The sequence below is a fragment of the Crinia signifera genome, unplaced genomic scaffold (genome assembly GCF_055691185.1).
Source record: "Crinia signifera unplaced genomic scaffold, ASM5569118v1 HAP2_SCAFFOLD_130, whole genome shotgun sequence".
Lineage (NCBI taxonomy): Eukaryota > Metazoa > Chordata > Amphibia > Anura > Myobatrachidae > Crinia > Crinia signifera.
In genome coordinates this window covers 242,694-262,581 of record NW_028142023.1, presented here as the reverse complement: position 1 = coordinate 262,581, position 19,888 = coordinate 242,694, and the positions used below count along the sequence as shown (strand labels likewise).

The following is a 19,888-nucleotide window of genomic DNA, read 5'->3' as shown; positions in this document are numbered from 1 at the left end:
ATATATATCAATAATAAATATGGCAGCAGTGGGATTTGAACCCACGCCTCCGAAGAGACTGGAGCCTTAATCCAGCGCCTTAGACCGCTCGGCCATGCTACCTCATGGGTGCAGTGTTCATGTGGCTCAAAGATCTATCAAATGTTTATTTAAATGTGTTTTGTTCACTTTATATGAAGTAAAAAAACATATTGAGATTTATTAGAGCATTCACATATGGTTAGGGTTAGGTACGTGATACTGGTGCTTGGGTTTCTGGTGGTCATTGCAATATTAGGGACATCTCAATGCTCACAATTCTGACACTTGCTAGGTTAGCCTTCTAACTTTCAACATCGAGCCCCTAACTCTAACACTGAACATACCTGCAGCCTATCCTTAATTCTTTTCCTTCCAATGCCTAACTCCAAAACCTCTTAGTATCTTACCATGACCCTTCCTATCTGCAGCATAACCTTAAACATACTCCTATAGTTCCAAACTCTTAACCTCCCTTCTAAGTGCCTAACCATTACCCCACCCCCTGCCATTGAACCATAACATCCCCTACACATAGGACAGAGTTCCAAAATCAGTCGTTTTACCAGTGTTTGGGATTCTGCTATCAGTTTCCTGACTTGCAGCTTCCCGAATGCCAGGATGCCCAATGCATCCAATTGTAATCACTTCAAGTTAATTTTTAAGTCTCTACAGTCTTTAGAAATATTTTTGAAAAGTATCTAGTAGATATGATAAACTTTTTTGAACTCTGTTGTTGATTTGTCCCAGCAACTATCATACACCAGATAGAATTTGAACTTTAAGAGAAAATAACTGATTTTGTTTTTGGAAAATAATTATGGCAGCAGTGGGATTTGAACCCACGCCTCCGAAGAGACTGGAGCCTAAATCCAGCGCCTTAGACCGCTCGGCCATGCTACCACACTTAAAGGTAACTCATAGTTTCTCACAGTCTGGAATCTAGAACTAGAAATTACAGAAAATGTTGTTGTTGTAGTAAAGAAATACGTAAAAATCTTTTTTATGTTAAGCATTTTAGATGCTCTTAACATAAGTGAGAATTTTTATTTAAAGAATATTGGTTGCCATGCAATCTAGATGAGAAATGGTTAATTTTTAATTAATTTGCATTTTAGTCGAGTTTACCACTTTGAAACCAATCACTGACATTTTCTTTGAAAAATTTATATGGCAGCTTTGGGAAGTTAGCAAAGAAAGAAATTAGCTGTTATAACAATGTGATGATGAACACTTATTTTTAAATTGAATTGCATTATTGTGGAAAGAACAATGAAAACATCAACCTCTAACAATATATATCAATAATAAATATGGCAGCAGTGGGATTTGAACCCACGCCTCCGAAGAGACTGGAGCCTTAATCCAGCGCCTTAGACCGCTCGGCCATGCTACCTCATGTGTGCATTATTCATGTGGCTCAAAGATCTATCAAATGTTTATTTAAATGTGTTTTGTTCACTTTATATGAAGTAAAAAAACATATTAAGATTTATTAGAGCATTCACATATGGTTAGGGTTAGGTACGTGATACTGGTGCTTGGGTTTCTGGTGGTCATTGCAATATTAGGGACATCTCAATGCTCACAATTCTGACACTTGCTAGGTTAGCCTTCTAACTTTCAACATCGAGCCCCTAACTCTAACACTGAACATACCTGCAGCCTATCCTTAATTCTTTTCCTTCCAATGCCTAACTCCAAAACCTCTTAGTATCTTACCATGACCCTTCCTATCTGCAGCATAACCTTAAACATACTCCTATAGTTCCAAACTCTTAACCTCCCTTCTAAGTGCCTAACCATTACCCCACCCCCTGCCATTGAACCATAACATCCCCTACACATAGGACAGAGTTCCAAAATCAGTCGTTTTACCAGTGTTTGGGATTCTGCTATCAGTTTCCTGACTTGCAGCTTCCCGAATGCCAGGATGCCCAATGCATCCAATTGTAATCACTTCAAGTTAATTTTTATGTCTCTACAGTCTTTAGAAATATTTTTGAAAAGTATCTAGTAGATATGATAAACTTTTTTGAACTCTGTTGTTGAATTGTCCCAGCAACTATCATACACCAGATAGAATTTGAACTTTAAGAGAAAATAACTGATTTTGTTTTTGGAAAATAATTATGGCAGCAGTGGGATTTGAACCCACGCCTCCGAAGAGACTGGAGCCTAAATCCAGCGCCTTAGACCGCTCGGCCATGCTACCACACTTAAAGGTAACTCATAGTTTCTCACAGTCTGGAATCTAGAACTAGAAATTACAGAAAATGTTGTTGTTGTAGTAAAGAAATACGTAAAAATCTTTTTTATGTTAAGCATTTTAGATGCTCTTAACATAAGTGAGAATTTTTTTTTAAAGAATATTGGTTGCCATGCAATCTAGATGAGAAATGGTTAATTTTTAATTAATTTGCATTTTAGTCGAGTTTACCACTTTGAAACCAATCACTGACATTTTCTTTGAAAAATGTATATGGCAGCTTTGGGAAGTTAGCAAAGAAAGAAATTAGCTGTTATAACAATGTGATGATGAACACTTATTTTTTAATTGAATTGCATTATTGTGGAAAGAACAATGAAAACATCAACCTCTAACAATATATATCAATAATAAATATGGCAGCAGTGGGATTTGAACCCACGCCTCCGAAGAGACTGGAGCCTTAATCCAGCGCCTTAGACCGCTCGGCCATGCTACCTCATAGGTGCAGTGTTCATGTGGCTCAAAGATCTATCAAATGATTATTTAAATGTGTTTTGTTCACTTTATATGAAGTAAAAAAACATATTGAGATTTATTAGAGCATTCACATATGGTTAGGGTTAGGTACGTGATACTGGTGCTTGGGTTTCTGGTGGTCATTGCAATATTAGGGACATCTCAATGCTCACAATTCTGACACTTGCTAGGTTAGCCTTCTAACTTTCAACATCGAGCCCCTAACTCTAACACTGAACATACCTGCAGCCTATCCTTAATTCTTTTCCTTCCAATGCCTAACTCCAAAACCTCTTAGTATCTTACCATGACCCTTCCTATCTGCAGCATAACCTTAAACATACTCCTATAGTTCCAAACTCTTAACCTCCCTTCTAAGTGCCTAACCATTACCCCACCCCCTGCCATTGAACCATAACATCCCCTACACATAGGACAGAGTTCCAAAATCAGTCGTTTTACCAGTGTTTGGGATTCTGCTATCAGTTTCCTGACTTGCAGCTTCCCGAATGCCAGGATGCCCAATGCATCCAATTGTAATCACTTCAAGTTAATTTTTATGTCTCTACAGTCTTTAGAAATATTTTTGAAAAGTATCTAGTAGATATGATAAACTTTTTTGAACTCTGTTGTTGAATTGTCCCAGCAACTATCATACACCAGATAGAATTTGAACTTTAAGAGAAAATAACTGATTTTGTTTTTGGAAAATAATTATGGCAGCAGTGGGATTTGAACCCACGCCTCCAAAGAGACTGGAGCCTAAATCCAGCGCCTTAGACCACTCGGCCATGCTACCACATTTAAAGGTAACTTATAGTTTCTCACTGTCTGGAATCTAGAACTAGAATTACTGAAAATGTTGTTGTTGTAGTAAAGAAATACGTAAAAATATGTTTTATGTTAAGCATTTTAGATGCTCTTAACATAAGTGAGAAAAGATTTTTTTTAAAGAATATTGGTTGCCATGCAAACTAGATGAGAAATGGTTAATTTTTAATTAATTTGCATTTTAGTCGAGTTTACCACTTTGAAACCAATCACTGACATTTTCTTTGAAAAATTTATATGGCAGCTTTGGGAAGTTAGCAAAGAAAGAAATTAGCTGTTATCACAATGTGATGATGAACACTTATTTTTTAATTGAATTGCATTATTGTGGAAAGAACAATGAAAACATCAACCTCTAACAATGTATATCAATAATAAATATGGCAGCAGTGGGAGTTGAACCCACGCCTCCAGCGCCTTAGACCGCTCGGCCATGCTACCTCATGGGTGCAGTGTTCATGTGGCTCAAAGATCTATCAAATGATTATTTAAATGTGTTTTGTTCACTTTATATGAAGTAAAAAAACATATTGAGATTTATTAGAGCATTCACATATGGTTAGGGTTAGGTACGTGATACTGGTGCTTGGGTTTCTGGTGGTCATTGCAATATTAGGGACATCTCAATGCTCACAATTCTGACACTTGCTAGGTTAGCCTTCTAACTTTCAACATCGAGCCCATAACTCTAACACTGAACATACCTGCAGCCTATCCTTAATTCTTTTCCTTCCAATGCCTAACTCCAAAACCTCTTAGTATCTTACCATGACCCTTCCTATCTGCAGCATAACCTTAAACATACTCCTATAGTTCCAAACTCTTAACCTCCCTTCTTAGTGCCTAACCATTACCCCAGCCCCTGCCATTGAACCATAACATCCCCTACACATAGGACAGAGTTCCAAAATCAGTCGTTTTACCAGTGTTTGGGATTCTGCTATCAGTTTCCTGACTTGCAGCTTCCCGAATGCCAGGATGCCCAATGCATCCAATTGTAATCACTTCAAGTTAATTTTTATGTCTCTACAGTCTTTAGAAATATTTTTGAAAAGTATCTAGTAGATATGATAAACTTTTTTGAACTCTGTTGTTGAATTGTCCCAGCAACTATCATACACCAGATAGAATTTGAACTTTAAGAGAAAATAACTGATTTTGTTTTTGGAAAATAATTATGGCAGCAGTGGGATTTTAACCCACGCCTCCAAAGAGACTGGAGCCTAAATCCAGCGCCTTAGACCGCTCGGCCATGCTACCACAATTTAAGGTAGCTCATAGTTTCTCACAGTCTGGATTCTAGAACTAGAATTACAGAAAATGTTGTTGTTGTAGTAAAGAAATACGTAAAAATCTGTTTTATGTTAAGCATTTTAGATGCTCTTAACATAAGTGAGAATTTTTTTTAAAGAATATTGGTTGCCATGCAATCTAGATGAGAAATGGTTAATTTTTAATTAATTTGCATTTTAGTCGAGTTTACCACTTTGAAACCAATCACTGACATTTTCTTTGAAAAATTTATATGGCAGCTTTGGGAAGTTAGCAAAGAAAGAAATTAGCTGTTATAACAATGTGATGATGAACACTTATTTTTTAATTGAATTGCATTATTGTGGAAAGAACAATGAAAACATCAACCTCTAACAATATATATCAATAATAAATATGGCAGCAGTGGGATTTGAACCCACGCCTCCAGCGCCTTAGACCGCTCGGCCATGCTACCTCATGGGTGCAGTGTTCATGTGGCTCAAAGATCTATCAAATGATTATTTAAATGTGTTTTGTTCACTTTATATGAAGTAAAAAAACATATTGAGATTTATTAGAGCATTCACATATGGTTAGGGTTAGGTACGTGATACTGGTGCTTGGGTTTCTGGTGGTCATTGCAATATTAGGGACATCTCAATGCTCACAATTCTGACACTTGCTAGGTTAGCCTTCTAACTTTCAACATCGAGCCCATAACTCTAACACTGAACATACCTGCAGCCTATCCTTAATTCTTTTCCTTCCAATGCCTAACTCCAAAACCTCTTAGTATCTTACCATGACCCTTCCTATCTGCAGCATAACCTTAAACATACTCCTATAGTTCCAAACTCTTAACCTCCCTTCTTAGTGCCTAACCATTACCCCAGCCCCTGCCATTGAACCATAACATCCCCTACACATAGGACAGAGTTCCAAAATCAGTCGTTTTACCAGTGTTTGGGATTCTGCTATCAGTTTCCTGACTTGCAGCTTCCCGAATGCCAGGATGCCCAATGCATCCAATTGTAATCACTTCAAGTTAATTTTTATGTCTCTACAGTCTTTAGAAATATTTTTGAAAAGTATCTAGTAGATATGATAAACTTTTTTGAACTCTGTTGTTGAATTGTCCCAGCAACTATCATACACCAGATAGAATTTGAACTTTAAGAGAAAATAACTGATTTTGTTTTTGGAAAATAATTATGGCAGCAGTGGGATTTGAACCCACGCCTCCGAATAGACTGGAGCCTAAATCCAGCGCCTTAGACCGCTCGGCCATGCTACCACACTTAAAGGTAACTCATAGTTTCTTACAGTCTGGAATCTAGAACTAGAAATTACAGAAAATGTGGTTGTTGTAGTAAAGAAATATGTAAAAATCTGTTTTATGTTAAGCATTTTAGATGCTCTTAACATAAGTGAGAATTTTTTTTTAAAGAATATTGGTTGCCATGCAATCTAGATGAGAAATGGTTAATTTTTAATTAATTTGCATTTTAGTCGAGTTTACCACTTTGAAACCAATCACTGACATTTTCTTTGAAAAATTTATATGGCAGCTTTGGGAAGTTAGCAAAGAAAGAAATTAGCTGTTATAACAATGTGATGATGAACACTTATTTTTTAATTGAATTGCATTATTGTGGAAAGAACAATGAAAACATCAACCTCTAACAATATATATCAATAATAAATATGGCAGCAGTGGGATTTGAACCAACGCCTACAAAGAGACTGGAGCCTTAATCCAGCGCCTTAGACCGCTCGGCCATGCTACCTCATGGGTGCAGTGTTCATGTGGCTCAAAGATCTATCAAATGATTATTTAAATGTGTTTTGTTCACTTTATATGAAGTAAAAAAACATATTGAGATTTATTAGAGCATTCACATATGGTTAGGGTTAGGTACGTGATACTGGTGCTTGGGTTTCTGGTGGTCATTGCAATATTAGGGACATCTCAATGCTCACAATTCTGACACTTGCTAGGTTAGCCTTCTAACTTTCAACATCGAGCCCCTAACTCTAACACTGAACATACCTGCAGCCTATCCTTAATTCTTTTCCTTCCAATGCCTAACTCCAAAATCTCTTAGTATCTTACCATGACCCTTCCTATCTGCAGCATAACCTTAAACATACTCCTATAGTTCCAAACTCTTAACCTCCCTTCTTAGTGCCTAACCATTACCCCACCCCCTGCCATTGAACCATAACATCCCCTACACATAGGACAGAGTTCCAAAATCAGTCGTTTTACCAGTGTTTGGGATTCTGCTATCAGTTTCCTGACTTGCAGCTTCCCGAATGCCAGGATGCCCAATGCATCCAATTGTAATCACTTCAAGTTAATTTTTATGTCTCTACAGTCTTTAGAAATATTTTTGAAAAGTATCTAGTAGATATGATAAACTTTTTTAAACTCTGTTGTTGAATTGTCCCAGCAACTATCATACACCAGATAGAATTTGAACTTTAAGAGAAAATAACTGATTTTGTTTTTGGAAAATAATTATGGCAGCAGTGGGATTTGAACCCACGCCTCCGAAGAGAGTGGAGCCTAAATCCAGCGCCTTAGACCGCTCGGCCATGCTACCACACTTAAAGGTAACTCATAGTTTCTCACAGTCTGGAATCTAGAACTAGAATTACAGAAAATGTTGTTGTTGTAGTAAAGAAATACGTAAAAATATGTTTTATGTTAAGCATTTTAGATACTCTTAACATAAGTGAGAATTTTTTTTTAAAGAATATTGGTTGCCATGCAATCTAGATGAGAAATGGTTAATTTTTAATTAATTTGCATTTTAGTCGAGTTTACCACTTTGAAACCAATCACTGACATTTTCTTTGAAAAATTTATATGGCAGCTTTGGGAAGTTAGCAAAGAAAGAAATTAGCTGTTATAACAATGTGATGATGAACACTTTTTTTCTAATTGAATTGCATTATTGTGGAAATAACAATGAAAACATCAACCTCTAACAATATATATCAATAATAAATATGGCAGCAGTGGGATTTGAACCCACGCCTCCGAAGAGACTGGAGCCTTAATCCAGCGCCTTAGACCGCTCGGCCATGCTACCTCATGGGTGCAGTGTTCATGTGGCTCAAAGATCTATCAAATGATTATTTAAATGTGTTTTGTTCACTTTATATGAAGTAAAAAAACATATTGAGATTTATTAGAGCATTCACATATGGTTAGGGTTAGGTACGTGATACTGGTGCTTGGGTTTCTGGTGGTCATTGCAATATTAGGGACATCTTAATGCTCACAATTCTGACACTTGCTAGGTTAGCCTTCTAACTTTCAACATCGAGCCCCTAACTCTAACACTGAACATACCTGCAGCCTATCCTTAATTCTTTTCCTTCCAATGCCTAACTCCAAAACCTCTTAGTATCTTACCATGACCCTTCCTATCTGCAGCATAACCTTAAACATACTCCTATAGTTCCAAACTCTTAACCTCCCTTCTAAGTGCCTAACCATTACCCCACCCCCTGCCATTGAACCATAACATCCCCTACACATAGGACAGAGTTCCAAAATCAGTCGTTTTACCAGTGTTTGGGATTCTGCTATCAGTTTCCTGACTTGCAGCTTCCCGAATGCCAGGATGCCCAATGCATCCAATTGTAATCACTTCAAGTTAATTTTTATGTCTCTACAGTCTTTAGAAATATTTTTTGAAAAGTATCTAGTAGATATGATAAACTTTTTTGAACTCTGTTGTTGAATTGTCCCAGCAACTATCATACACCAGATAGAATTTGAACTTTAAGAGAAAATAACTGATTTTGTTTTTGGAAAATAATTATGGCAGCAGTGGGATTTGAACCCACGCCTCCAAAGAGACTGGAGCCTAAATCCAGCGCCTTAGACCACTCGGCCATGCTACCACACTTAAAGGTAACTTATAGTTTCTCACAGTCTGGAATCTAGAACTAGAATTACTGAAAATGTTGTTGTTGTAGTAAAGAAATACGTAAAAATATGTTTTATGTTAAGCATTTTAGATGCTCTTAACATAAGTGAGAAAAGATTTTTTTTAAAGAATATTGGTTGCCATGCAAACTAGATGAGAAATGGTTAATTTTTAATTAATTTGCATTTTAGGCGAGTTTACCACTTTGAAACCAATCACTGACATTTTCTTTGAAAAATTTATATGGCAGCTTTGGGAAGTTAGCAAAGAAAGAAATTAGCTGTTATCACAATGTGATGATGAACACTTATTTTTTAATTGAATTGCATTATTGTGGAAAGAACAATGAAAACATCAACCTCTAACAATGTATATCAATAATAAATATGGCAGCAGTGGGAGTTGAACCCACGCCTCCAGCGCCTTAGACCGCTCGGCCATGCTACCTCATGGGTGCAGTGTTCATGTGGCTCAAAGATCTATCAAATGATTATTTAAATGTGTTTTGTTCACTTTATATGAAGTAAAAAAACATATTGAGATTTATTAGAGCATTCACATATGGTTAGGGTTAGGTACGTGATACTGGTGCTTGGGTTTCTGGTGGTCATTGCAATATTAGGGACATCTCAATGCTCACAATTCTGACACTTGCTAGGTTAGCCTTCTAACTTTCAACATCGAGCCCATAACTCTAACACTGAACATACCTGCAGCCTATCCTTAATTCTTTTCCTTCCAATGCCTAACTCCAAAATCTCTTAGTATCTTACCATGACCCTTCCTATCTGCAGCATAACCTTAAACATACTCCTATAGTTCCAAACTCTTAACCTCCCTTCTTAGTGCCTAACCATTACCCCACCCCCTGCCATTGAACCATAACATCCCCTACACATAGGACAGAGTTCCAAAATCAGTCGTTTTACCAGTGTTTGGGATTCTGCTATCAGTTTCCTGACTTGCAGCTTCCCGAATGCCAGGATGCCCAATGCATCCAATTGTAATCACTTCAAGTTAATTTTTATGTCTCTACAGTCTTTAGAAATATTTTTGAAAAGTATCTAGTAGATATGATAAACTTTTTTGAACTCTGTTGTTGAATTGTCCCAGCAACTATCATACACCAGATAGAATTTGAACTTTAAGAGAAAATAATTGATTTTGTTTTTGGAAAATAATTATGGCAGCAGTGGGATTTGAACCCACGCCTCCAAAGAGACTGGAGCCTAAATCCAGCGCCTTAGACCACTCGGCCATGCTACCACACTTAAAGGTAACATATAGTTTCTCACAGTCTGGAATCTAGAACTAGAATTACTGAAAATGTTGTTGTTGTAGTAAAGAAATACGTAAAAATATGTTTTATGTTAAGCATTTTAGATGCTCTTAACATAAGTGAGAAAAGATTTTTTTTAAAGAATATTGGTTGCCATGCAAACTAGATGAGAAATGGTTAATTTTTAATTAATTTGCATTTTAGTCGAGTTTACCACTTTGAAACCAATCACTGACATTTTCTTTGAAAAATTTATATGGCAGCTTTGGGAAGTTAGCAAAGAAAGAAATTAGCTGTTATCACAATGTGATGATGAACACTTATTTTTTAATTGAATTGCATTATTGTGGAAAGAACAATGAAAACATCAACCTCTAACAATGTATATCAATAATAAATATGGCAGCAGTGGGAGTTGAACCCACGCCTCCAGCGCCTTAGACCGCTCGGCCATGCTACCTCATGGGTGCAGTGTTCATGTGGCTCAAAGATCTATCAAATGATTATTTAAATGTGTTTTGTTCACTTTATATGAAGTAAAAAAAACATATTGAGATTTATTAGAGCATTCACATATGGTTAGGGTTAGGTACGTGATACTGGTGCTTGGGTTTCTGGTGGTCATTGCAATATTAGGGACATCTCAATGCTCACAATTCTGACACTTGCTAGGTTAGCCTTCTAACTTTCAACATCGAGCCCATAACTCTAACACTGAACATACCTGCAGCCTATCCTTAATTCTTTTCCTTCCAATGCCTAACTCCAAAATCTCTTAGTATCTTACCATGACCCTTCCTATCTGCAGCATAACCTTAAACATACTCCTATAGTTCCAAACTCTTAACCTCCCTTCTTAGTGCCTAACCATTACCCCACCCCCTGCCATTGAACCATAACATCCCCTACACATAGGACAGAGTTCCAAAATCAGTCGTTGTACCAGTGTTTGGGATTCTGCTATCAGTTTCCTGACTTGCAGCTTCCCGAATGCCAGGATGCCCAATGCATCCAATTGTAATCACTTCAAGTTAATTTTTATGTCTCTACAGTCTTTAGAAATATTTTTGAAAAGTATCTAGTAGATATGATAAACTTTTTTGAACTCTGTTGTTGAATTGTCCCAGCAACTATCATACACCAGATAGAATTTGAACTTTAAGAGAAAATAACTGATTTTGTTTTTGGAAAATAATTATGGCAGCAGTGGGATTTTAACCCACGCCTCCAAAGAGACTGGAGCCTAAATCCAGCGCCTTAGACCGCTCGGCCATGCTACCACAATTTAAGGTAGCTCATAGTTTCTCACAGTCTGGAATCTAGAACTAGAATTACAGAAAATGTTGTTGTTGTAGTAAAGAAATACGTAAAAATCTGTTTTATGTTAAGCATTTTAGATGCTCTTAACATAAGTGAGAATTTTTTTTTAAAGAATATTGGTTGCCATGCAATCTAGATGAGAAATGGTAAATTTTTAATTAATTTGCATTTTAGTCGAGTTTACCACTTTGAAACCAATCACTGACATTTTCTTTGAAAAATTTATATGGCAGCTTTGGGAAGTTAGCAAAGAAAGAAATTAGCTGTTATAACAATGTGATGATGAACACTTATTTTTTAATTGAATTGCATTATTGTGGAAAGAACAATGAAAACATCAACCTCTAACAATATATATCAATAATAAATATGGCAGCAGTGGGATTTGAACCCACGCCTCCAGCGCCTTAGACCGCTCGGCCATGCTACCTCATGGGTGCAGTGTTCATGTGGCTCAAAGATCTATCAAATGATTATTTAAATGTGTTTTGTTCACTTTATATGAAGTAAAAAAACATATTGAGATTTATTAGAGCATTCACATATGGTTAGGGTTAGGTACGTGATACTGGTGCTTGGGTTTCTGGTGGTCATTGCAATATTAGGGACATCTCAATGCTCACAATTCTGACACTTGCTAGGTTAGCCTTCTAACTTTCAACATCGAGCCCCTAACTCTAACACTGAACATACCTGCAGCCTATCCTTAATTCTTTTCCTTCCAATGCCTAACTCCAAAACCTCTTAGTATCTTACCATGACCCTTCCTATCTGCAGCATAACCTTAAACATACTCCTATAGTTCCAAACTCTTAACCTCCCTTCTAAGTGCCTAACCATTACCCCACCCCCTGCCATTGAACCATAACATCCCCTACACATAGGACAGAGTTCCAAAATCAGTCGTTTTACCAGTGTTTGGGATTCTGCTATCAGTTTCCTGACTTGCAGCTTCCCGAATGCCAGGATGCCCAATGCATCCAATTGTAATCACTTCAAGTTAATTTTTATGTCTCTACAGTCTTTAGAAATATTTTTGAAAAGTATCTAGTAGATATGATAAACTTTTTTGAACTCTGTTGTTGAATTGTCCCAGCAACTATCATACACCAGATAGAATTTGAACTTTAAGAGAAAATAACTGATTTTGTTTTTGGAAAATAATTATGGCAGCAGTGGAATTTGAACCCACGCCTCCGAATAGACTGGAGCCTAAATCCAGCGCCTTAGACCGCTCGGCCATGCTACCACACTTAAAGGTAACTCATAGTTTCTCACAGTCTGGAATCTAGAACTAGAAATTACAGAAAATGTTGTTGTTGTAGTAAAGAAATATGTAAAAATCTGTTTTATGTTAAGCATTTTAGATGCTCTTAACATAAGTGAAATTTTTTTTTTAAAGAATATTGGTTGCCATGCAATCTAGATGAGAAATGGTTAATTTTTAATTAATTTGCATTTTAGTCGAGTTTACCACTTTGAAACCAATCACTGACATTTTCTTTGAAAAATTTATATGGCAGCTTTGGGAAGTTAGCAAAGAAAGAAATTAGCTGTTATAACAATGTGATGATGAACACTTATTTTTTAATTGAATTGCATTATTGTGGAAAGAACAATGAAAACATCAACCTCTAACAATATATATCAATAATAAATATGGCAGCAGTGGGATTTGAACCCACGCCTCCAAAGAGACTGGAGCCTTAATCCAGAGCCTTAGACCGCTCGGCCATGCTACCTCATGGGTGCAGTGTTCATGTGGCTTAAAGATCTATCAAATGATTATTTAAATGTGTTTTGTTCACTTTATATGAAGTAAAAAAACATATTGAGATTTATTAGAGCATTCACATATGGTAAGGGTTAGGTACGTGATACTGGTGCTTGGGTTTCTGGTGGTCATTGCAATATTAGGGACATCTCAATGCTCACAATTCTGACACTTGCTAGGTTAGCCTTCTAACTTTCAACATCGAGCCCCTAACTCTAACACTGAACATACCTGCAGCCTATCCTTAATTCTTTTCCTTCCAATGCCTAACTCCAAAATCTCTTAGTATCTTACCATGACCCTTCCTATCTGCAGCATAACCTTAAACATACTCCTATAGTTTCAAACTCTTAACCTCCCTTCTTAGTGCCTAACCATTACCCCACCCCCTGCCATTGAACCATAACATCCCCTACACATAGGACAGAGTTCCAAAATCAGTCGTTTTACCAGTGTTTGGGATTCTGCTATCAGTTTCCTGACTTGCAGCTTCCCGAATGCCAGGATGCCCAATGCATCCAATTGTAATCACTTCAAGTTAATTTTTATGTCTCTACAGTCTTTAGAAATATTTTTGAAAAGTATCTAGTAGATATGATAAACTTTTTTGAACTCTGTTGTTGAATTGTCCCAGCAACTATCATACACCAGATAGAATTTGAACTTTAAGAGAAAATAACTGATTTTGTTTTTGGAAAATAATTATGGCAGCAGTGGGATTTGAACCCACGCCTCCGAAGAGAGTGGAGCCTAAATCCAGCGCCTTAGACCGCTCGGCCATGCTACCACACTTAAAGGTAACTCATAGTTTCTCACAGTCTGGAATCTAGAACTAGAATTACAGAAAATGTTGTTGTTGTAGTAAAGAAATACGTAAAAATATGTTTTATGTTAAGCATTTTAGATGCTCTTAACATAAGTGAGAATTTTTTTTTAAAGAATATTGGTTGCCATGCAATCTAGATGAGAAATGGTTAATTTTTAATTAATTTGCATTTTAGTCGAGTTTACCACTTTGAAACCAATCACTGACATTTTCTTTGAAAAATTTATATGGCAGCTTTGGGAAGTTAGCAAAGAAAGAAATTAGCTGTTATAACAATGTGATGATGAACACTTTTTTTCTAATTGAATTGCATTATTGTGGAAATAACAATGAAAACATCAATCTCTAACAATATATATCAATAATAAATATGGCAGCAGTGGGATTTGAACCCACGCCTCCGAAGAGACTGGAGCCTTAATCCAGCGCCTTAGACCGCTCGGCCATGCTACCTCATGGGTGCAGTGTTCATGTGGCTCAAAGATCTATCAAATGATTATTTAAATGTGTTTTGTTCACTTTATATGAAGTAAAAAAACATATTGAGATTTATTAGAGCATTCACATATGGTTAGGGTTAGGTACGTGATACTGGTGCTTGGGTTTCTGGTGGTCATTGCAATATTAGGGACATCTCAATGCTCACAATTCTGACACTTGCTAGGTTAGCCTTCTAACTTTCAACATCGAGCCCCTAACTCTAACACTGAACATACCTGCAGCCTATCCTTAATTCTTTTCCTTCCAATGCCTAACTCCAAAACCTCTTAGTATCTTACCATGACCCTTCCTATCTGCAGCATAACCTTAAACATACTCCTATAGTTCCAAACTCTTAACCTCCCTTCTAAGTGCCTAACCATTACCCCACCCCCTGCCATTGAACCATAACATCCCCTACACATAGGACAGAGTTCCAAAATCAGTCGTTTTACCAGTGTTTGGGATTCTGCTATCAGTTTCCTGACTTGCAGCTTCCCGAATGCCAGGATGCCCAATGCATCCAATTGTAATCACTTCAAGTTAATTTTTATGTCTCTACAGTCTTTAGAAATATTTTTTGAAAAGTATCTAGTAGATATGATAAACTTTTTTGAACTCTGTTGTTGAATTGTCCCAGCAACTATCATACACCAGATAGAATTTGAACTTTAAGAGAAAATAACTGATTTTGTTTTTGGAAAATAATTATGGCAGCAGTGGGATTTGAACCCACGCCTCCAAAGAGACTGGAGCCTAAATCCAGCGCCTTAGACCACTCGGCCATGCTACCACACTTAAAGGTAACTTATAGTTTCTCACAGTCTGGAATCTAGAACTAGAATTACTGAAAATGTTGTTGTTGTAGTAAAGAAATACGTAAAAATATGTTTTATGTTAAGCATTTTAGATGCTCTTAACATAAGTGAGAAAAGATTTTTTTTAAAGAATATTGGTTGCCATGCAAACTAGATGAGAAATGGTTAATTTTTAATTAATTTGCATTTTAGGCGAGTTTACCACTTTGAAACCAATCACTGACATTTTCTTTGAAAAATTTATATGGCAGCTTTGGGAAGTTAGCAAAGAAAGAAATTAGCTGTTATCACAATGTGATGATGAACACTTATTTTTTAATTGAATTGCATTATTGTGGAAAGAACAATGAAAACATCAACCTCTAACAATGTATATCAATAATAAATATGGCAGCAGTGGGAGTTGAACCCACGCCTCCAGCGCCTTAGACCGCTCGGCCATGCTACCTCATGGGTGCAGTGTTCATGTGGCTCAAAGATCTATCAAATGATTATTTAAATGTGTTTTGTTCACTTTATATGAAGTAAAAAAACATATTGAGATTTATTAGAGCATTCACATATGGTTAGGGTTAGGTACGTGATACTGGTGCTTGGGTTTCTGGTGGTCATTGCAATATTAGGGACATCTCAATGCTCACAATTCTGACACTTGCTAGGTTAGCCTTCTAACTTTCAACATCGAGCCCATAACTCTAACACTGAACATACCTGCAGCCTATCCTTAATTCTTTTCCTTCCAATGCCTAACTCCAAAATCTCTTAGTATCTTACCATGACCCTTCCTATCTGCAGCATAACCTTAAACATACTCCTATAGTTCCAAACTCTTAACCTCCCTTCTTAGTGCCTAACCATTACCCCACCCCCTGCCATTGAACCATAACATCCCCTACACATAGGACAGAGTTCCAAAATCAGTCGTTTTACCAGTGTTTGGGATTCTGCTATCAGTTTCCTGACTTGCAGCTTCCCGAATGCCAGGATGCCCAATGCATCCAATTGTAATCACTTCAAGTTAATTTTTATGTCTCTACAGTCTTTAGAAATATTTTTGAAAAGTATCTAGTAGATATGATAAACTTTTTTGAACTCTGTTGTTGAATTGTCCCAGCAACTATCATACACCAGATAGAATTTGAACTTTAAGAGAAAATAATTGATTTTGTTTTTGGAAAATAATTATGGCAGCAGTGGGATTTGAACCCACGCCTCCAAAGAGACTGGAGCCTAAATCCAGCGCCTTAGACCACTCGGCCATGCTACCACACTTAAAGGTAACATATAGTTTCTCACAGTCTGGAATCTAGAACTAGAATTACTGAAAATGTTGTTGTTGTAGTAAAGAAATACGTAAAAATATGTTTTATGTTAAGCATTTTAGATGCTCTTAACATAAGTGAGAAAAGATTTTTTTTAAAGAATATTGGTTGCCATGCAAACTAGATGAGAAATGGTTAATTTTTAATTAATTTGCATTTTAGTCGAGTTTACCACTTTGAAACCAATCACTGACATTTTCTTTGAAAAATTTATATGGCAGCTTTGGGAAGTTAGCAAAGAAAGAAATTAGCTGTTATCACAATGTGATGATGAACACTTATTTTTTAATTGAATTGCATTATTGTGGAAAGAACAATGAAAACATCAACCTCTAACAATGTATATCAATAATAAATATGGCAGCAGTGGGAGTTGAACCCACGCCTCCAGCGCCTTAGACCGCTCGGCCATGCTACCTCATGGGTGCAGTGTTCATGTGGCTCAAAGATCTATCAAATGATTATTTAAATGTGTTTTGTTCACTTTATATGAAGTAAAAAAACATATTGAGATTTATTAGAGCATTCACATATGGTTAGGGTTAGGTACGTGATACTGGTGCTTGGGTTTCTGGTGGTCATTGCAATATTAGGGACATCTCAATGCTCACAATTCTGACACTTGCTAGGTTAGCCTTCTAACTTTCAACATCGAGCCCATAACTCTAACACTGAACATACCTGCAGCCTATCCTTAATTCTTTTCCTTCCAATGCCTAACTCCAAAATCTCTTAGTATCTTACCATGACCCTTCCTATCTGCAGCATAACCTTAAACATACTCCTATAGTTCCAAACTCTTAACCTCCCTTCTTAGTGCCTAACCATTACCCCACCCCCTGCCATTGAACCATAACATCCCCTACACATAGGACAGAGTTCCAAAATCAGTCGTTTTACCAGTGTTTGGGATTCTGCTATCAGTTTCCTGACTTGCAGCTTCCCGAATGCCAGGATGCCCAATGCATCCAATTGTAATCACTTCAAGTTAATTTTTATGTCTCTACAGTCTTTAGAAATATTTTTGAAAAGTATCTAGTAGATATGATAAACTTTTTTGAACTCTGTTGTTGAATTGTCCCAGCAACTATCATACACCAGATAGAATTTGAACTTTAAGAGAAAATAACTGATTTTGTTTTTGGAAAATAATTATGGCAGCAGTGGGATTTTAACCCACGCCTCCAAAGAGACTGGAGCCTAAATCCAGCGCCTTAGACCGCTCGGCCATGCTACCACAATTTAAGGTAGCTCATAGTTTCTCACAGTCTGGAATCTAGAACTAGAATTACAGAAAATGTTGTTGTTGTAGTAAAGAAATACGTAAAAATCTGTTTTATGTTAAGCATTTTAGATGCTCTTAACATAAGTGAGAATTTTTTTTTAAAGAATATTGGTTGCCATGCAATCTAGATGAGAAATGGTAAATTTTTAATTAATTTGCATTTTAGTCGAGTTTACCACTTTGAAACCAATCACTGACATTTTCTTTGAAAAATTTATATGGCAGCTTTGGGAAGTTAGCAAAGAAAGAAATTAGCTGTTATAACAATGTGATGATGAACACTTATTTTTTAATTGAATTGCATTATTGTGGAAAGAACAATGAAAACATCAACCTCTAACAATATATATCAATAATAAATATGGCAGCAGTGGGATTTGAACCCACGCCTCCAGCGCCTTAGACCGCTCGGCCATGCTACCTCATGGGTGCAGTGTTCATGTGGCTCAAAGATCTATCAAATGATTATTTAAATGTGTTTTGTTCACTTTATATGAAGTAAAAAAACATATTGAGATTTATTAGAGCATTCACATATGGTTAGGGTTAGGTAAGTGATACTGGTGCTTGTGTTTCTGGTGGTCATTGCAATATTAGGGACATCTCAATGCTCACAATTCTGACACTTGCTAGGTTAGCCTTCTAACTTTCAACATCGAGCCCATAACTCTAACACTGAACATACCTGCAGCCTATCCTTAATTCTTTTCCTTCCAATGCCTAACTCCAAAACCTCTTAGTATCTTACCATGACCCTTCCTATCTGCAGCATAACTTTAAACATACTCCTATAGTTCCAAACTCTTAACCTCCCTTTTTAGTGCCTAACCATTACCCCAGCCCCTGCCATTGAACCATAACATCCCCTACACATAGGACAGAGTTCCAAAATCAGTCGTTTTACCAGTGTTTGGGATTCTGCTATCAGTTTCCTGACTTGCAGCTTCCCGAATGCCAGGATGCCCAATGCATCCAATTGTAATCACTTCAAGTTAATTTTTATGTCTCTACAGTCTTTAGAAATATTTTTGAAAAGTATCTAGTAGATATGATAAACTTTTTTGAACTCTGTTGTTGAATTGTCCCAGCAACTATCATACACCAGATAGAATTTGAACTTTAAGAGAAAATAACTGATTTTGTTTTTGGAAAATAATTATGGCAGCAGTGGGATTTGAACCCACGCCTCCGAATAGACTGGAGCCTAAATCCAGCGCCTTAGACCGCTCGGCCATGCTACCACACTTAAAGGTAACTCATAGTTTCTCACAGTCTGGAATCTAGAACTAGAAATTACAGAAAATGTTGTTGTTGTAGTAAAGAAATATGTAAAAATCTGTTTTATGTTAAGCATTTTAGATGCTCTTAACATAAGTGAAATTTTTTTTTAAAGAATATTGGTTGCCATGCAATCTAGATGAGAAATGGTTAATTTTTAATTAATTTGCATTTTAGTCGAGTTTACCACTTTGAAACCAATCACTGACATTTTCTTTGAAAAATTTATATGGCAGCTTTGGGAAGTTAGCAAAGAAAGAAATTAGCTGTTATAACAATGTGATGATGAACACTTATTTTTTAATTGAATTGCATTATTGTGGAAAGAACAATGAAAACATCAACCTCTAACAATATATATCAATAATAAATATGGCAGCAGTGGGATTTGAACCCACGCCTCCAAAGAGACTGGAGCCTTAATCCAGAGCCTTAGACCGCTCGGCCATGCTACCTCATGGGTGCAGTGTTCATGTGGCTTAAAGATCTATCAAATGATTATTTAAATGTGTTTTGTTCACTTTATATGAAGTAAAAAAACATATTGAGATTTATTAGAGCATTCACATATGGTAAGGGTTAGGTACGTGATACTGGTGCTTGGGTTTCTGGTGGTCATTGCAATATTAGGGACATCTCAATGCTCACAATTCTGACACTTGCTAGGTTAGCCTTCTAACTTTCAACATCGAGCCCCTAACTCTAACACTGAACATACCTGCAGCCTATCC

At 36.7% G+C, this 19,888-nt stretch overlaps 17 non-coding genes across 17 annotated transcripts; all 17 read right to left on the bottom strand.

The window, feature by feature from the left end:
- Positions 1-20: 20 nt before the first annotated feature.
- Positions 21-102, bottom strand: TRNAL-AAG (transfer RNA leucine (anticodon AAG)). The gene has a single exon. It is a non-coding gene; the product is annotated as a tRNA-Leu (tRNA).
- A 737-nt stretch (positions 103-839) lies between these two features.
- TRNAL-UAG (transfer RNA leucine (anticodon UAG)) lies at positions 840-921 on the bottom strand. The gene has a single exon. It is a non-coding gene; the product is annotated as a tRNA-Leu (tRNA).
- Positions 922-1,332: 411 nt separating this feature from the next.
- TRNAL-AAG (transfer RNA leucine (anticodon AAG)) lies at positions 1,333-1,414 on the bottom strand. Its single transcript has one exon. It is a non-coding gene; the product is annotated as a tRNA-Leu (tRNA).
- Positions 1,415-2,151: 737 nt separating this feature from the next.
- TRNAL-UAG (transfer RNA leucine (anticodon UAG)) lies at positions 2,152-2,233 on the bottom strand. The gene has a single exon. It is a non-coding gene; the product is annotated as a tRNA-Leu (tRNA).
- A 411-nt stretch (positions 2,234-2,644) lies between these two features.
- TRNAL-AAG (transfer RNA leucine (anticodon AAG)) lies at positions 2,645-2,726 on the bottom strand. The gene has a single exon. It is a non-coding gene; the product is annotated as a tRNA-Leu (tRNA).
- A 737-nt stretch (positions 2,727-3,463) lies between these two features.
- Positions 3,464-3,545, bottom strand: TRNAL-UAG (transfer RNA leucine (anticodon UAG)). Its single transcript has one exon. It is a non-coding gene; the product is annotated as a tRNA-Leu (tRNA).
- Positions 3,546-4,755: 1,210 nt separating this feature from the next.
- On the bottom strand, positions 4,756-4,837 carry TRNAL-UAG (transfer RNA leucine (anticodon UAG)). The gene has a single exon. It is a non-coding gene; the product is annotated as a tRNA-Leu (tRNA).
- A 3,010-nt stretch (positions 4,838-7,847) lies between these two features.
- TRNAL-AAG (transfer RNA leucine (anticodon AAG)) lies at positions 7,848-7,929 on the bottom strand. Its single transcript has one exon. It is a non-coding gene; the product is annotated as a tRNA-Leu (tRNA).
- A 738-nt stretch (positions 7,930-8,667) lies between these two features.
- TRNAL-UAG (transfer RNA leucine (anticodon UAG)) lies at positions 8,668-8,749 on the bottom strand. Its single transcript has one exon. It is a non-coding gene; the product is annotated as a tRNA-Leu (tRNA).
- Positions 8,750-9,959: 1,210 nt separating this feature from the next.
- TRNAL-UAG (transfer RNA leucine (anticodon UAG)) lies at positions 9,960-10,041 on the bottom strand. Its single transcript has one exon. It is a non-coding gene; the product is annotated as a tRNA-Leu (tRNA).
- Positions 10,042-11,252: 1,211 nt separating this feature from the next.
- On the bottom strand, positions 11,253-11,334 carry TRNAL-UAG (transfer RNA leucine (anticodon UAG)). Its single transcript has one exon. It is a non-coding gene; the product is annotated as a tRNA-Leu (tRNA).
- Positions 11,335-13,034: 1,700 nt separating this feature from the next.
- Positions 13,035-13,116, bottom strand: TRNAL-AAG (transfer RNA leucine (anticodon AAG)). Its single transcript has one exon. It is a non-coding gene; the product is annotated as a tRNA-Leu (tRNA).
- A 1,229-nt stretch (positions 13,117-14,345) lies between these two features.
- Positions 14,346-14,427, bottom strand: TRNAL-AAG (transfer RNA leucine (anticodon AAG)). The gene has a single exon. It is a non-coding gene; the product is annotated as a tRNA-Leu (tRNA).
- Positions 14,428-15,165: 738 nt separating this feature from the next.
- TRNAL-UAG (transfer RNA leucine (anticodon UAG)) lies at positions 15,166-15,247 on the bottom strand. The gene has a single exon. It is a non-coding gene; the product is annotated as a tRNA-Leu (tRNA).
- A 1,210-nt stretch (positions 15,248-16,457) lies between these two features.
- Positions 16,458-16,539, bottom strand: TRNAL-UAG (transfer RNA leucine (anticodon UAG)). The gene has a single exon. It is a non-coding gene; the product is annotated as a tRNA-Leu (tRNA).
- A 1,210-nt stretch (positions 16,540-17,749) lies between these two features.
- Positions 17,750-17,831, bottom strand: TRNAL-UAG (transfer RNA leucine (anticodon UAG)). Its single transcript has one exon. It is a non-coding gene; the product is annotated as a tRNA-Leu (tRNA).
- Positions 17,832-19,530: 1,699 nt separating this feature from the next.
- Positions 19,531-19,612, bottom strand: TRNAL-AAG (transfer RNA leucine (anticodon AAG)). The gene has a single exon. It is a non-coding gene; the product is annotated as a tRNA-Leu (tRNA).
- Between the last annotated feature and the right edge of the window lie 276 nt (positions 19,613-19,888).